The sequence below is a fragment of the Elephas maximus genome, chromosome 3 (assembly GCF_024166365.1).
Source record: "Elephas maximus indicus isolate mEleMax1 chromosome 3, mEleMax1 primary haplotype, whole genome shotgun sequence".
Classification (NCBI taxonomy): Eukaryota; Metazoa; Chordata; class Mammalia; order Proboscidea; family Elephantidae; genus Elephas; species Elephas maximus.
Window position 1 is genome coordinate 77,619,731 of NC_064821.1, and position 17,270 is coordinate 77,637,000.

General features: G+C 40.0%; 1 protein-coding gene across 1 annotated transcript in view; it reads left to right on the plus strand.

The window, feature by feature from the left end:
* THRAP3 (thyroid hormone receptor associated protein 3) overlaps positions 1-17,270 on the plus strand; it is a 67,941-nt gene that overhangs the window by 21,143 nt on the left and 29,528 nt on the right. Inside the window, exon 2 of the mRNA XM_049878761.1 lies at positions 5,670-5,776. The gene's annotated coding sequence lies outside the window, so the exon portion shown is untranslated. The remainder of the gene's footprint in view (positions 1-5,669; positions 5,777-17,270) is intronic.

The following is a 17,270-nucleotide window of genomic DNA, read 5'->3' on the forward strand; positions in this document are numbered from 1 at the left end:
ACAGTTTGGGAAATGAATAAATAAAGTTTTTTTCTGACATTTTCGATACAAACAATATTCACATTAATTTCCCATATTATAAGCTTCTCCTGTAAGTGCCATTTTGCCTTACAATTTTAGGTCGAATTCATTAAGAAACATCAAGCGTGCAACAAAAGCTAACTTCCAAAGCCATTCAGTGTTCAGTAATAGCGATAAAATAGTTCTCCTTGTTCAGAAAATTATCAGCCTCAACACTGACTTCAGAAAATCACAATAAAACTTTACCACTGCTAAGCCATCCAGCTGCTGTGTGGTAAGGGAGATCAGGAAAGTGGCAAAACTGATGAAGGAAGTCTACAAGAGTGACTATGATATTTCTATATGTATCCGTTTCTGTATTAAAGTAAATAAGTTTATACTGTGTTTACAACTCTGATCTAGAATGCTAGTACCACTTGGATTTTTCTAGCCTTCCCTTCTTGCTTGTCTATAACCTCCCATTCCAGCAGTAAGAAACCTTGCTTCTGTCATCTGCCAATCATTTACTTAATTGCTAATTCCACTATATATATATTATAGTGGTTTCAGAATTGTTAACCTGTATCTCTCTGGCGGTTTTTATCCTTCTGGCAAACAACTTTACCAGCTAGAGTACAGTGCAGTTCCTTTCCTCTTGAGTCTTCCAGACGCATTCATTTCCCAAGTTACTTAGGTCAGTACCTTTTTCCTCCCACTTGCCTTGTTTTTTTAATTGACTGTTAATGCTGCTTCCATTGTCCTCAGTTATTCCCAACAATTATTCTTACTGAAAGGCTAATAGTCTTAAGTTTATTTTTTCTGGACACATGTCTTTAGCTACTGCAGTCAAACATGATTTAATTAACTCACCATCACTAAATCGGCTTTCCTTGCTTTGCTAACAAGTGAGCCACTCAGAAACTTACTTTGGTTGTTGCCTTGTTTTTATTTTTGGAAAGAATTTCTGCTGTGACGAGATTCTGTTTTAAATTTTTTAGTTTTTCTGACAGTTGCTTTCTTATGAGTTGGGACTAATGTGATGAGTGCTTAGTTTGGCAGTGTCAACATACATTGTATTCTTAGCACAGCTGTGGTGTCATTTCCTAGTACACCAGCACTTTGCCATCTGGTTTGATAACAAAAAATAATCCACACTCACTATGCCTTAAAAGGGTAATATTCAAAGCCCCATTTTTTCCTTGTTTTGACATGACGGGTATGCACTGGTAGTTTAAAAAACACTGATAAAATGTGATGTGGCAGTGTGCATGGCACTCAGACGCTTTTTCCTTATAAATGTGTTGCTGTGGTTTGTCGTGTCTTGAGCAGCTGTGCAAAGCGATGAGAGCACTGCATACAGTCTCTGTTGGGGCTGCTCAACTCTGCCCTTGTAGTGCGAAAATCGTCCCGTGAATGAATGAGCATGCTGTTTGTGGGTACTGGAATTTGAATTTCATACAATTTTCACATGTCATGAAATATTCTTCTTTTGATTCTCTGCCTCCATTTAAAGATGTTAAAACCATTCTTTTTTTTTAATTGTAATTTAGATGAAGGTTTACAGAACAAACTAGTTTCACATCAGACAGTACACACATTGTTCTGGTACATTGGTTAATAACCCCACGACATGTCAACACTCGCCCTTCTCAACCCTCGGTTCCCTATTACCAGCTTTCCTGTTCCCTCCTGCCATCCAGTCCCTGTCCCAGGGCTGGTGTGCCCCTTTAGTCTTGTAAAACCATTCTTAACTGGTGGGCTGTACAAAAGTGGGTAGCCGTCTGGGTTTGGCCTGTGTGCTGTAGTTTGCTGGCCCTCAGTGTGGAAGGCCCTGTATATGTGACCCGTATGAAGTGTGTGTCTCTCTCTCCATAACCATTTGTAGTAACTTCATCAGTCTTGGATTCAATATAGGTTGCTGCCGATACCATGTAAACTACTTGGAACAGACGTTGCATTGTTTTCTGTGGTAGGACACTAAAGGTTTATTTGTTCAACTGTTCTGCTGTCATGATCTTATCAGTTCTTAGTGTTTTTTCAATGAGGGAACAGCTAAGATGAAATTTTATTATTTATTGGCTACCACGAGTAGAAGACACTGTCCTCATTTGTCCACTTTAATTGGTAGGTAGCATCATGCTTTTGAAGCCAGAACACATTGGTCCTTCAGCTATGATACAAACAAGCTTTGTCCTGGTAGTTTAAAAGACTGGCATTGGCCTTGGGGTCACAGGAGTGGGTAAGGTCACCCTTGTGTTTCACCTTATGTTTTGTACTCTCAATAAAAGATTGCCAGGGGTGCCTGAGGCGAGATAAAAAAAAAATTCAGTCTTGTTTAACTGCAGGAGATACAAATGCTATATGGTCTTAGAATATTAGTGTTCACCCTTTGTTTGAGGACCTATATATTGTTGTTTAAGGTCTAGCAGTGGCACAGATTGTTAAGTGCTCTGCTGCTAACCTAAAGCTTGGGGGTTTGAACCCACCTAGCAGTTCTGTGGGAGAAAGACCTGGTGATTTGCATCCGTAAAGATTACAGCCAGGAAAACCCTACGTGGCAGTTCTGCTCTGTCACATGGGGTCACTATGAATCAGAATTGACTCATCGGCGCCTAACAACAGTGTATGGAAAGTGGGCATGTTCTGAGCTATCACTGGTCTACGCTACTTTTGTCCTTTTCCTAGATTATTGTAGACAGTATCTACCAGTCGCTCTGCCCTGGTCCTGTTAAAGTCTGTTCTCCCTCAGCAGCCAGAGTGATCCTATGAAAACACAATTATGATCGTGTTACTCCTTTCTTCAAAACACTCCAGTGACTGCTCATGTTACCAGAGTAAAAGCAAAGTCCTTACAGTGGCCTGCAAGGCCCTGTCCATTAACCCACATCTCTGACTTGACCTATCAACTGCTCCCTTGGAAGTTTTTCCTTTGCAGCCACTCTTTTTGCTCAGTTCTTCAGACAGGCCAAGTGTGTTCCTTTCCCAGCGTCTTTGCACTTGCTGTTCCCTTTGCTTGGACCCTTTCACCCTCAGATACATGTACAGCAAATGCTTTCTCTTCAAGTCTCTGCTCAAATGTCACGGGAGAGAAGCCTTCCCTGACAGTTTTGTATAAAATCTTAACTCTTCTGCCCCCATCCCCCTCCTAGTCACCCCCTAGAGTGTAAGCTCCAGAAAGGAAAGGACTTTTTAACTGGTGAATCTCCAGTGCCTAGAATGCCGCCTTGCATGTAGTAAGCCAAAATCAAACCTGTTGCCATTGACTCACTTCCAATGCAATAAATGTTTTGTTGAATAAATGAACAATTAGTAATATAGAAGGGAAAAAGTATATTGTTGGCAATGCCAAGGCATCCTTGGTAATACTTTGGCATTCCTCCAAGGGGGTTCAAGAGATAGAGGCTGTAAAGAACACCCAGTGGTTTACCAGATGACAAAGGCAGGACAAGCTGCTGGGGGGTGGGGGTGGGGGAGTAAAACCTGTGGTGGCAGGGCTTCAGGTGTCTCCTTACAGTCACAGGATCCTGATGGGTCAGAGTCTCAGGCTTGCTTCTCTGCCCATCATAACAATGAAACATTGAAGACTTGTTGGAATGATAAAATTCTTGCCAGTATCTGAGAAGAGGTTAATTAGCAAGAAAGAAACATAATGGGGTAGGAAAATGGAAGAGATGTTTGTATATTTGCCACTTGGGTAGAATTGTACAGTAAGAGCATTTCTCAGTTTTGTAGCAGTCATTGGAATGTCCCTCACTGGGCAAGCCAGATGGATATGAGCCCTTGGTCCTCTGGAGTTATGAGGCCTTGGAAAGGAATTCTGGCTGATATAACCTAGGATGAGTTATAAGAATAAACTGCAAGAATGTATGCAAAGGTATTCTGAAAGAATGAGTTTTTGAAAGTGCTATATATATATATTTTTTTTTTTACTATTTATCAACTAAGTAAATATCAACAACATTTTCATTAATTTGACTGAATGCAAATTTCCTTTAAATTACAGTCTAATCCTATTAGTATTTTTGTGAGTAGGCGCTTCGTAATGTTGGTTATCTGATTGTCTTTGGTACAGGTCAAGGGTTTGTTGCTTAGGTATTCAGTTTACTCAGCAAAAACATATCGGTGTTAGGTGCATAAAGAGTTCACAGCCCAGTGGGGAATTTGACAGATAAACAGATACAATTAGATGAGTGTAAGGAAAGATGTGTCCAGCTAACACAAAGAAGCAATACCTAACCCAGTGTGGGAGAGCCAGGGAAGGCTTGGTTTGGGAAGAGACCCTTAAAGGAATGAGTAGGAGTTTAGTGAAGGAGGAAGAGGCATTCCACATGTACAAAGGGTTCAGAGACTATAACTTAAGGAAATCAGTTCTTTTCTGCCCTGGGTAAGTAGGCAAGGGTTCAGCTATGTGCAAACCATGGGTTTCAGAGGAAGCTATGATGGGGAGGCCACACCTGAGGCACTCAGCATCTACTGAGGTCACCCACATCGCCATGGTGGAAAGTGAACATTGACTTGGGAGAATCAGGAAGGCTGCACCTTGAGACCAAAGGGGCATGCATGCTACAGACTGGATTGATGAAGTCCAAATAGAAAGTTTCCCATATATTTGTGAACTAGGTAGTCCTGATATGCCCCAGATGGGATATGTGAGGGACATGGCAGAAGGGAGATTTGTTACCTTCACACACCAATAATGGAGTTAGTGTTATATTACATAGCAAATTTAGTAGCCAAAAACAAAAACTGAGTATATTGTTTGTTCCTAGGCTCTGAGACCTAGAGGTTATGCCTGGTGCTGGGCACACATGGGCTTTCAGTGTATATTGATTGAGTGAATGCTGAGTAAGTTAAGAGAGTGTATCTTCAGATTATTTGGATCTTGGTTACCTTCCTACCTTTATAGTAATATGAATGAGTGATACAGCTTTAATAAGCTAGAAGTAAGGATATTAACTTTATATATGAGCTTGTTGATCTTGGAACTTTGTTTTCCTGTTTGTTTTGGATGACACTATTTTGATGTGCGGCCATGTTACTAATGTTTAGATCTGGGAAAAATTAGACAAATGGAGCTGAAGTTATTTTTGTGTGCTTTGTGGGTGGGGATGGTGGTAGTATTTTGACCTGGAATGTATTTGTTAAATTTAGCTCTGCAAAAAATGATGTGCAGAGGGACGGAAGCATATGGGAACTCCCCGTACTTTCTGCACAGTTTTTCTGTACACACCTCAAACTGCTGTAAAAAAAAAAAAAAAAAGTCTATTAAAAATTTTAGCTGCACATATCTCAATTACATTTTTCTTTCCTTTCAAACAATTAGCTCCTGTGAATTTCTCCAGGTTGAATTCTGGAGCTTGTGAATTCGTCTTGCATAATGCAAACCCTGGCACCTGAAATATTACCAGTGGAAGAATTGGGTTACAAGAAGGAAGGTTTTAGCTTTCCACACTCCAACTTTATTATAAGAGGTTGAGTGGATGAAAATGAGGCAGGCAGACATGCACACACACGCACATCCGTCACACTAGCTTACTAAGAGAGGAGCCGATGTCCACTTGAAGTTGATAGCTCAAATAGGGTTTTTGCTTATAAATTTCAAGCATCGGCGATGCAGTCTACAGGTTGTGGATAGCGATTTTATCAGTGTTTATTTCCTCTCATTCCAGAATTGTAACCTGACTTTGTAAATTGGAAAAGCCAGTGGCACTGCCAGTGTTTTTTGAGGTAGTGTCTGCTTGGGATCCAGTGCAAGTCGAATCATTGTTCAGATAAGGTAAGTGTATGGGGGTGAGAAGAACTAATACCTTCACTGATGTATGAAATCAGTCTTTATGTTAAAAGTTGATTATTTTTCAGAAGATTCCTAATGGAAGTTCTGGTTACTTATTAATTAAGCAGCATTTGTATTTCAGTTTAACAAACTGAAACCAGTTAATAAAGTAGCCTTGGACTCTGATTCCTTCCATATTGTACGATCAGCAGTTTGGTTGGTTTTTTAAAGTTTTGAGTTCTTTAATAATACACGTGCATTCATTTGAAAGTACTGAAAAAGATCATCCATAAACTTGACATACATATATTAAAAAAAAAAAACAAAACCAAACCCAGTGACGCCGAGTCAATTCCGACTCATAGCGACCGCATAGGACAGAGTAGAATTGCCCCGTAGAGTTTCCAGGGAGTGCCTGGCAGATTCGAACTGCCGACCCTTTGGTTAGCAGCCGTAGCACTTAACCACTACGCCACCAGGTCACTGTTAATATTTTGGTTAACAGTCTTTTAATGAGTATGTTACCTGGATATGTATGTGTTTAATCAAAATTGGAATTATACTTTTTTGTCTTCTGGTTTTTGTTAATAAGGTGAGATATATTTTCCTCATTTGCATTTTTAAATGCCTGTATGACATTTCATCATATGGATGTGCTATATAATTTATTTAACCTAATCCCTTTTTGGTAGACATGGTCTTATCCCCCGTTTTTCCTTGTCATAGATTTCTATGTGATGGACATGAAAAAACTCTTGTGTACATTTGATTTCTCCCCTATATTACATTCTCTTAACTTTAAACATTCTATATTTTTTTGGTACTGTTTTAATTTTTATTAATGCATGTGCAAAAAAAACTACGTAGACAGACAGCTGCACCACTGGGCTTTGTCCCCAATCCCTAGGAGCAATTATTTTCAACTCTTTAGCTGTTTCTTTTGTTATTAGCATAGCTTTCTATGTGCATATATTACTTCTTATTGATTTCCCACTTTTTTTGTTATTTTGTATTAACTTCCTATGTTGGATAGTGGAGGTCTGTGATAGGCTTCCCCAGCTGCCTCACATACATTTATTGTCACTGGTCATAACATAATTTTGGTTAGAACAGTATTCACTGTTGACAATATTATGATTCACCAAAAAAAAACCAAAAAACAAAAAACCAAACCCAGTGCCATCGAGTTGATTCCGACTCATAGCGACCCTATGGGACAGAGTAGAACTGCCCCGTAGAGTTTCCAAGGAGCGCCTGGTGGATTCAAACTGCTGATCCTTTGGTTAGCAGCTGTAGCACTTAACCGCTATGCCACCAGGGTTTCCTAATATTATGATCATGAATAGCTTATTCACAGCGTAGTTATTTTGCATGCTATAGTTACTTTTCCTATTTGCACAACTGTTTTCCTGTGTTAAAATATTTTTGTCTGTTTTGCTTAGTTTTCAGTGTTTTTATCAGTAACTCCTCTCAGACTCTACCTAGAAGTGTAATCTTTCTCATTACATTTAAGCACCTTGGCTGTAAGTTTTATCTTCTTGGAGATGATTTCTGATATGTTCCGTTCTGAGCTTGTGCTCTATGCTGCAGTCATACTTGCTATCCCAACATCATCGGCCTGGTGATATTTCCTACCTCGTTTGTACTAGATTCCGTTATCTTTTCTCATCTCTGTGTTTTGTCTTTTTCTTTCTTTATTTAATCCTTTGTTTTGGAGAGCATTTCCTGTAACTTCCTGAGAAGAGGGTGTATGAGAGGTAGATTTTTTAGACATTGTCTAAAAAGGCTTTTATTCTTCCTGTATGTTGATTGTTAGTTTGGCTGGGTATACAATTCTAGTTTGGAAATAATTTTCCTTCAGAATTTTGAAGATACTGCTTTCTTGTCTTTTGTCTGCCACCGTTGGTGAGCTGTCTGTTGCTTTTGCGTGTAACTTGTACATAATCTTTTTAGACTTCTTCATCCACAGTGTTCTGAAATTTCATTATGTTGTTGATGTGGTTGTTTCAGCCACTTAATGGATTGAAACTTATGTCCTCCAGTTCTAGGAAGTTTTTTAGAATTATGTCTTTGATTTTTCTCTACTCTTTTTCCAGGATTGTTTATTTGAATGTTGGATCCTCTAGATCGATTCTTCATTTTATCTTCTTTTCCTCCTATTTCCATTTCTGTGTTTTTCTACTTTCTGGGAGATCTCCTTGGTTATGTTTTTCAACTTTGTATTGTTTCCACTTGTGCTCTTATATTTTTCATTTCCAAGAGCTCTTTTTTGTTCTTTGAATGAAGCAGAGAGGTGAAATAGCATAGTATTTAAGATTGTGGATAGTTTCCTCGTATGCAAAATGGAGGCAATAATAAATAGAACCTGCCTTATAGTATCGTTGTGAGTTAAATGAATTAATACGTTAAGTGTTTAGACCAGTGCCTGGCTGTTATTCTACTATTGTTATTATTGTTGTTTCTGACCTTTTATAATGGATACAATATGTTTTATCTCTGAGGATATTAATGATGTTTTTGATAGGCATATCAAATAGTCACTGATTTTTTTTTTTCGTTGTGCGTTAGATGAAGGTTTACAGAGTAAATGAGTTCCTCATTAGACAGTCAATACCCATATTGTTTTGTGACTTTGGTTGCGAACCCACGATGTGTCAACACTCTCTCTTTGACCTTGGGTTCCCCATTACCAGCTTTCCTGTCACCTCCTGCCTTCTTGTCCTTGCCCCTGGGTTGGTGTGCCCATTTAGCCTTGTTTTGTTCCATGGGCCTGTCTGATCTTTGGCTGAAGAGTGAACTCCAGGAGTGACTTAAGTACTGAGTTAAAAGGGTGTCCAGGGGCTATACCCTTGGGGCACTAATTTATCTTTTAATTTTTTTTTTAGCATTTCCTTAACATGTCTGGAACTTTATTTTTGTTGATGATGAGAAGTAGAAATCTAACTTTTGTACCAAGTGTTAATCAGTTGTCCCAGTTACTGATTTATCCTTCCTTTTTCCACTGGTTTGAAAAGCTACCTTTTTAAGGTATATTTCTTGACTTTCTATTTTGATGCATATCTGCCTAATCTTATGCCAGTACTTAATGTTTTAATTATTGTAGTGTTATATGATCTTTAAATACTTAGTGATACAAGCCTTTTTGTCTCACCAAGAAAAAAATAAAATAAATTATCTTCATATTTTTAATTTTGATCCATACAGAAATATGGCAGGTCTCGCTTAAGAGAATTAAAAATTGGAAATTAGAAAATAAATATTGGAAAGGCACAGACGTAGGAAGCCAGTGACATAATTTTTTTTTATTAACTTTTATTGAGCTTCAAGTGAACGTTTACAAATCAAGTCAGACTGTCACATATAAGTTTATATACACCTTACTCCGTACTCCCACTTGCTCTCCCCCTAATGAGTCAGCCCTTCCAGTCTCTCCTTTCGTGACAATTTTGCCAGCTTCCAACTCTGTCTATGCTCCCATCCCCCCTCCAGGCAGGAGATGCCAACCCAGTCTCAAGTGTCCACCTGATATAATTAGCTCACTCTTCATCAGCATCTCTCTCCTACCCACTGTCCAGTCCCTTTCATGTCTGATGAGTTGTCTTCGGGAATGGTTCCTGTCCTGTGCCAACAGAAGGTTTGGGGACCATGACCGCCGGGATTCCTCTAGTCTCAGTCAGACCATTAAGTATGGTCTTTTTGTGAGAATTTGGGGTCTGCATCCCACTGATCTCCTGCTCCCTCAGGGGTTCTCTGCTGTGCTCCCTGTCAGGGCAGTCATCGATTGTGGCCGGGCACCATCTAGTTCTTCTGGTCTCAGGATGATGTAGGTCTCTGGTTCATGTGGCCCTTTCTGTGTCTTGGGCTCATAGTTATTGTGTGACCTTGGTGTTCTTCATTCTCCTTTGATCCAGGTGGGTTGAGACTAATTGGTGCATCTTAGATGGCCGCTTGTTAGCATTTAAGACCCCAGGCGCCACGTTTCAAAGTCGGATGCAGAATGTTTTCATAATAGAATCATTTTGCCAATTGACTTAGAAGTCCCCTTAAACCATGGTCCCCAAACCCCCGCCCTTGCTCCGCTGACCTTTGAAGCGTTCAGTTTATCCCGGAAGCTTCTTTGCTTTTGGTCCAGTCCAGTTGAGCTGACCTTCCATGTATTGAGTATTGTCCTTCCCTTCACCTAAAGCAGTTCTTATCTACTAATTAATCAGTAAAAAGCCCTGTCCCACCCTACCTCCCTCCCCGCCTCGTAACCACAAAAGTATGTGTTCTTCTCAGTTTATACTATTTCTCAAGATCTTACAATAGTGGTCTTATACAATATTAGTGACATAATTTTTTAAAGACGTCTGCTGAGCACTTGAAATGTGGTATTGTATCGGACAATACATCTGTAGGAGCTTATGCTTCTGAAAGAATAGATAAAACTAATATATTTATGGAATGATACCCTGTGCTAGTCCATACATAAGTTAAAGCAGTGATTAACATATAACAAAATAAATGTATATATGGCACTAAGTAAGGGCAAAGTGGGCAAATCCCACATTTATTGCTAACTTTGTGGTAAGGATCCACTTGAATCCAGTGCCCAAGGGGGTGAGGGGTGGATCCAGTCCTCACCTTTTCACTTCTCACTTCTCCATCTTTGTCTCCCCAGCTGCCGACACAGCATACTCTCTCCAACCCTTGCCACCGGGAGCTAGGTCAGAGCTCACAACTTAAAATACACGGTCCTTCAGATTGCCAAATAAGCAGATGCCAGCTCCTGCTGGCTCTCATTGCCCCTGTAAGTTCGATAATTCACTGGAACGACTCACAGAATCTAATGGAGAGTATACCATACTTAAACAGCTGCAGATTTATTACAACCAAAAAGGATTCAAACGAGGAGACACATAGGGTGAGGCCTGGTAGAGGTCCTAAAGAGGGACATACTCCACTGTCTGATGCGTGGTCACCAACCAGAAAGTTCATCTGCACCTTAAGGCTCAGGGCTTTTATTGGCCATCATAGATTACATCATGCCTCCTAGGCGTAATCAACATTGAGCCCCTGGGTGGTTTCTCTTGGTTTGGCCAGCCTGCACTCATTAGCCTTAGGTGTGGTCCAGCTACAAAGAACTGAGAACAAAGGCCAAATTGCTTTTTGCCAAGCAATTCCATACCCTTCCCCCCTGCCACACACACATTTTTTTCCCTTCAAATGGTTTTACGATAGACTTATTTTAGGAAAATAATTTGAGCAATGTCTGTAAAAGATGTCAAATAACTAATTTCTTCTAATACAGTTGTGAACATGCACCATACAGAACTCTATGCAAACAGCAGATGCGTATGTATCAATGGTACACTGTTCACTAGATGAGGAAGGACCACAGACCTAATCTTTGGAATCTGCAGTGTTCGTAGTCCTCTGGTCCTGAACCCCTTTTCAGACTTCTGAATCAGAATCTTCGTGAATGGACCTTTTTTTTTAAGCTCTGCAGGTGATGGTAATATGTACTGCTTGTTCAGCCCAAGGTCTTAGTAACAATAATTTCATTTTTATAAAAAAATAGATAATTAAATGTCACAGCGGCTTGATTTAGTTTTTAAAAAAGGCTTTCCTTAATGAGAGCTGGAAGGAAGCCATAGGCCATTAATTAACCTATGCTACATATTGTCTTTATTAAGTTAGAAAAGCTGAGAGTTGTTCTAAAAAATGAGAAGAAAATATTCCCCAGTAGTAACATGAACCCTTTTAAAGTGGGAACTAGTATTGAGGTTACTCTCTCCTGGGGATATAGGAGAGGAGCCTCTTGGGTGAAATGAAGATTCTTAAAGCTGCTGACTAGCTATTCATTCTGTTTCTCTAATGATGAAAGATTAGTTGCACAGATGATCCTGAGCCTAATAGGCACCCACTGAGTAAATTTTCAAGAGGATGTACCACAAATTATATACACTGGAGATATTGCAGTGAAAAAGTTCCAAATTAATGGCCCCTCACCTTACCAACATCCCTGCCAACATCTTAACAACAAAGGGATTTATTTTTCAGGAGGTCATGACCTGGAGAATATAGAATATGACTTTTTCTTCTTTTGTTTCCAGTGCACTTCTTCAGTTTAGCACATGCAGTTTGGCTAGTAAAGGTAGAAAACACTTGGTTGCACTTCGTATAAAGATACCTGATTATCTGTTATTTATATTTATAGGCAGGTAAATAGTAAGGAAATAGGCTCATTCATAAAAATCTATTTGCTCCTGGGAAAGTTCCCATATATCTCTTGTCCGTTCGCACTCTGGAACTGTAGTTAAGCACAGCTTAAGGTGTAAATTCACTAGCTTTGTGCCAGACACTCTACCTGTATGTCTTTAATTCCCATGGCATTGTTGTGAGGTAAATCACATTGTTTCCATTCTATAAATCAGAAGACAGTATCTCATCCAGCTGATGGGTGGGAGAGCCAGAATTCAACCCAGTTCTTTTTGCTGCTAAAACCACTACACACTGCAGAACCTGGCCCAGCATTATAAAGTCACATTCTGGGGTTCTGTCCATTTGGGACAGGACATTTTAGATTGGTAAATATGCTTCAGTATATTCCTTCACTTCATGGAAACACCCTCCTTTATATGCCCATCATGAAATGTAACATCTAGTCCTAGCTCAGTTTCTTGTGTTGGAGTCATAGGTTCCCTTTCCATCAAGCAGGGATTTCCCAGTTCTCTATGTCCTTTGGTCTTCATGACTGTGAAATATGGGTACTGTTACCCCATATTTTTAAAAATAAACTTGTTTTAGAGTAGTTTTAGCTTTACAGAAAAATCGTGAGGATAGTACAAAGAGTTCTCGTACACCCCACACCCAATTTCCCGTTATTAACATCTTGTATTAGTATGACACATTTGTTAAATGTTTAAACTATTTTAACACAAGAAAATTTCAGTTCAAAGAGGGTAGGTGACAAAGATCTTACCAATGATCTTCTTTTTGACATTAGTCTGGCGTTTTCTTCACTTTTCACCAAAGCAAAAGAAAACCTCCAAAGTCTCATTATGAGCCTGAAAAGATACAAAAAAATTTTTGTACCTGCAATAATAGGACAGAGAACCTGTCCTTGTTCACTACATGTAGCACAATGCCTATCACAGAGTGAGTGCTCAGTAAGTACTGATGGAATGAATAGACAACTGCCCTTGGTACTTGCTGGACCAGGTATTTTTGGAGAATACGCTCATACCAGTCTTACCAAAATAACAGGGACTGTGAGGCTTGCTTCAATGAGAAAGCAAAACTACTTAAAAAATTGTGAGATTTGATTCTGGGTGTACTTTGCAGTAAGTGCTTCTTAGTGCAGCGTCCTGTTTGTGTTTGTAAAGCCCAACTGACCACTCCTCACAGTTCCTTATCTAGGAACCCTTAGAAGTTAAGTAATATGTCCAGTATTATTGTCCACATTTAATAAATGAATAAACTGAAATCCACAGAAATGATTACCTTCTTAAGGTCCCCTAGAATTCCTCTCTCATTTCGGGTCACTTCCTTTTGCTCAGATGTTAATAGATTGTCTGCTTATGGCCCAGGATGCCAGCAGATAAAGTTGAACTCACCAACCTACGTGCTTCCTGTCTCCTTAGAATGCCTTTAGGAGGTATAGTACTTATAAACATTTTTGCATACATTTTATTTCTACAGTTTACTAGCCTTTTTCAAGATGACTTGAGACCTAAGTTTATTATTTGTGTGCATTTTTTCAGAATTTTCAAGCATTGATTAAACTGACTATGCTGCTTTCTGTGAATATATGTAATATTCCAGCTGTCTTTAGTCTTCCCTATGTTTTAATTTCTGGTTGAGGAGAAACATTGCAGCTTGATTGTAAGAATGACTAAACATGTTTCCTAGCAAAGTTTTGTCATTATCTTAAATTATTATTTAATATTTTCTCCGGTGTTAAAAATAAAAAAGCTTTATGAAACAGTGATTCCTGTGTGGGAATCAGCTTTGAAATAATTGGTGCCCTTCTGCATCCCATATTCTGTGCTGTTATGGAAAGTATATATCTCATTGATGTTTTCTTACCCTTTCAAGTAACTGAGAAGTAATGTGGTTCTGTTCCTTTAAAAAGTGAAAAATGAAAGGGGTAGAGTTTGCCACATCAGCAGGACTTGAAAGTAATTCACTCACTGAAAAGCAGGAATGAAATGTGACATCTTGTGGACTCTGCTGGAAGCAAGCTTACTGAGCCCTTCCAAGGCTCTTCTGAGCCCTGACTTGCTCTGGGAGCTCATCTTTCTCAGGTGAGGTTGGTGCTGCCTGAATTCGTTATAGGTGGGTTGCCCTAGAAGCAAATGATAAGTAGTCAGAAGGTAAGTGTCCAGGTCCCTGGACAGTTGATATCTGTGTGTTTTTGGGTAGATTGCATTGTTTTTAAAAAGGGTAGAATAGGATATGGATCTTAAATGATCCTTCGTAGTAAATTTCCGAGTTGGTGAGTTGTGAGTAGTGTGTGATTCCTCTTTAGATACAAAACATTACTACTTGGGATATGGCTGAAAGTAGGAGCCCTCGTGGCACAGTGGTTAAAACCTCATCCGCTAATGAAAAGGTTGGCAGTTTGAATCCACCATCCGCTCCTTGGAAATCCTGTGGGGCAGTTCTCTTCAGCCCTGTAGGCTGGCTGTGAGTTGGAATTGACTTGACGGCAGTGGCCTTGGCTGAAAGTAACAAGGAATAGTATCCTGCTCAATTTGTGCAAACTTTTATTTTGCCAGTGATAGAGCTATTCCAAATTCTCATTTGGTGGTTGAAAAAACAAGCATAGGATGGTGAAGACTCTTGCCCCAAATAAGGATTTCTGGTTTTATTTGGAGCGGTAGTTTAGTTTTGGTAAATTTCTCTCATTTAAGGGGCCTGAACACTTGCTTGGTGCTGCTATTTATTTTTCCCCAGTCTGTCATTGCCCACCAGTGGTAACAAATAAGGTCAGTTGTGTCCTTCCTCAGGGGCTCTGATATTTTGGACAGGGAAGAGTGGGAAGAAAGCAGTATGCATTGCCACACAGGAGGCGAGAGCAACATCTGTTGTTTATTAGTTGGTGATTGATGCTTGGGCTCAGAAGAACACGTCAGGAAGAGTGTGGTTTCTGAGGTAGGGTAGGCTTCCCTCCTGGATGGACAGGTGCCCATCATCCCCACACCCATTCACAGACTGTAGGGCATCTCTTGGCTTTTGCAGAGTGACCCTGACAGGTCCATTTTACATTTGGGAGCCCAAAGTGTCCAAAGTAAGTAGTAGTACTGTTAGAAAGGAATTACCCTATTTTCCTCATGTTTGAAATGACAGCAAGAAGTCCTTGTCGTTTTTTGTTTACACTATGCAGTTTAACACAAATTTTTTAAGAGACAAATAACCTTGTGCTCTCATATGCCATCCAAAGAAGCATTAAGGCTAGAAAAGGAAGAACAGAAAGTAGCTTTTTGGAGGACTTGGTATTGAACCTCTTTCCCACAATGGCAATATTTTTGACCTAGAGAAAGATGCTCATTTATTATTACAGATAGTCTATGTACACTTATGCCAGGCTTGCTCTTCCCTTAATTGCTGTTTTTTAAACTAATTTAGTGCTTACCCTCAGGGGAACTGTAAAAGGAAAAAACTATTTTGTTGTTGTTGAGAATATACACAGCAAAACATACACCAACAGTTTCTATATGTACCACTTAGTGTCACTAATTACATTCTTAAGTTGTACGACCATCCTCACCCTCCTTTTCTGAGTAGCTCTCCCCCATAACATAAATCCACTGTCCCCTAAGGTTCATATCTACTCTTTCAAGTTGCTGTTGCCAGTTTGATCCTATATAGATAGTTCTTAAAAGAGCGTACTGCTCAGGGCAGACCTTTTTTGCTAGTTAAGCTAACCAGTTCTAAGAAGGCTTCAGGAAATATTTTTGTTTTAAAGTTTAAAGATTATTTTAGGACAGTAGTTTCAGAGGTTCATTCAACCTTCACGGCTCCCAGAAGTCTGGAGTCCATGAGATTTTGAAATTCTGTTCTGCATTTTCCCTCAGGGAAACTTAACTTTTTTTTTTTTTTAAATTCATTGTGCTTTAAGTGAACGTTCACAAGTCAAGTCAGTCTCTCATACAAAACCTTATATACACCTTGCTTTGTACTCCTACCTGCTCTTCCCCTAACGAGACAGCACATTCTTCCTCTCTACCCTGTATTCCCCATGTCTGTTCAGCTAGCTCCTGTCCCCCTCTGCCACCCATATAGTTTCATATGTCTACTTGAGCCAAGAAGCTCACTCCTCACCAGTATCATTTTCTATGTTATAGTCTAGACCAGTCCCAGTCTGAAGAGTTGGCTTTGGGAATGGTTCCAGTCTTGGGCTGACAGAAGGTCTGGGACCATGACCTCTGGGGTCCCTCCAGTCTCAGTCAGACCATTAAGTTCTGGTCTTTTTGTGAGAATTTGAGGTCTGCATCCCACTGTTCTTCTGCTCCATCAGGGATTCTCTGTTGTGTTCCCTGTCAGGGCAGTCATCAGTTGTAACCAGGCACCATCTAATTCTTCCGGTCTTAGGCTGATGTAGTCTCTGGCTTATGTGGCCGTTTCTGTCTCTTGGCCCACATTTACCTTGTGTCTTTAGTGTTCTTTGTTTACTTTTGCTCCAGGTAGATTGAGACCAATTGATGGATCTTAGATGGCTGCTTGCTAGTGTTTAAGACCTCAGGGAAACTTTTTTTTTTTTTATGCTTTAAGTGAAAGTTTACAAATCAAGTTGGTCTCTCATACAAAAATTTATAAATACCTTGCTGTATACTCCTAAATTGCTCTCCCCCTGAGACAGCACAGTCCTTCCCTCCACTCTTCTCTTTTTGTGTCCCTTCGGCCAGCTTCCGACCCCCTCTGCCCTCTCATCTCCTTTCCAGACAGGAGATGCCAACATATTCTCATGTGTCCACTTGAGCCAAGAAGCTCATATTTCACCAGTATCATTTTCTGTCCCATTGTCCAGTCCATTCCCTGTCTGAAGAGTTGGCTTTGGGAATGGTTCCTGTCCTGGGCTAACAGAAGGTCTGGGGACCATGACCAATGGGGTCCTTTGAGTCTCAGTCAGACCATTAAGTCTGGTCTTATGAGAATTTGGGGTCTGCATCCCACTGCTCTCCTGCTCCCTCAGGGGTTCTCTGTTGTGTTCCCTGTCAGGGCAGTCATTGGTTGTAGCCAGGCACCATCTAGTTCTTCTGGTCTCAGGCTGATGTAATCTTTGGTTTATGTGACCCTTTCTGTCACTTGGGCTCATAATTACCTTGTGTCTTTGGTGTTCTTCATTCTCCTTTGCTCCAGGTGGGCTGAGACCAATTGATGCATCTTAAACGGCCACTTGCTAGCTTTTAAGAGCCCAGGGAAACTTAGGTGGACCTTTTTGTGTTTGCAGTTACCCTGACAGAAGAACCGAGGGCCAGGTACTGTTACTCAGAGGGTATGGGCTTTACCG